The 866-nt window shown below is 44.7% G+C and overlaps 1 non-coding gene across 1 annotated transcript; it reads left to right on the plus strand.

Annotated features, from left to right (window-relative positions):
- Positions 1–558: 558 nt before the first annotated feature.
- Positions 559–641, plus strand: TRNAY-GUA (transfer RNA tyrosine (anticodon GUA)). Its single transcript has one exon. It is a non-coding gene; the product is annotated as a tRNA-Tyr (tRNA).
- The last annotated feature ends 225 nt before the right edge of the window (positions 642–866 follow it).

The following is an 866-nucleotide window of genomic DNA, read 5'->3' on the forward strand; positions in this document are numbered from 1 at the left end:
AACCTTTTATCCCGGTGTATGTGAAAAAGAGTGACGAACCCTTTTTTGTTCGGTCATAGGTTGGTGTCCAAAGAACGAGAGTCGGCTTCCTTAACTTAAGTCCGTTGTTCCTCAGTAGCTCAGTGGTAGAGCGGTCGGCTGTTAACTGACTGGTCGTAGGTTCAAATCCTACTTGGGGAGAATTTGGAGTTATAGCTTTTCTGACCTAGCGACCCCTGTCCTTCCCCTTAGTTTCTAAACTAGCAGAATCGTGGGACATCCAAAGTGGGAAGTTTCTTGTTTCTTTTTTTTCTATTTCTTACTCCCTTTTTTAGTTTAGGAACTTGGTTCGTTCAATTCACTTGCTCATGAACTCGCAGCTTCGCCAGAAGCGACTAGGGGGGAGCTGTCGTAGAAGCTTTGCCCTTTGTACAGAGATTGTTATGAACTGACTAGCGGAACGCTAGCTAAGCTAAAAAAGAGTCTGAGTTCCCTTCAATCAAATCAATAAGCTTTATTTCAGGTTTTTATCCCTCCTTCTTAGAACCCATTGATGGAGGGGGGCCTCGGCCCGGGAAGGGGAGAGTGGCCGAGTGGTCAAAAGCGACAGACTGTAAATCTGTTGAAGTTTTTCTACGTAGGTTCGAATCCTGCCTCTCCCACTTGTTTGTTGTAGACTTCTTCGAAGAGAAAGGGGGAGAAAGAAATCCTATAGCTTAGCTTGAGTAAAGCCCATTAGTATTAGTAGTAATTGGATCTTTTCTAAGGTTTGAGGATGCTGTACCGATAGGTGCGGGAGATTTATATTGATATAAAGATAACGTCAGCATATTGGCTCCAGCCGGTAGCACGGGGCTTGCGAATTCTTCGATCCATACCCTCTGAGT

This window comes from Vigna unguiculata, unplaced genomic scaffold (assembly GCF_037176805.1).
Source record: "Vigna unguiculata cultivar grain cowpea cultivar isolate G323 ecotype 2 unplaced genomic scaffold, ASM3717680v1 ptg000394l, whole genome shotgun sequence".
In the NCBI taxonomy this organism is placed as follows: domain Eukaryota; kingdom Viridiplantae; phylum Streptophyta; class Magnoliopsida; order Fabales; family Fabaceae; genus Vigna; species Vigna unguiculata.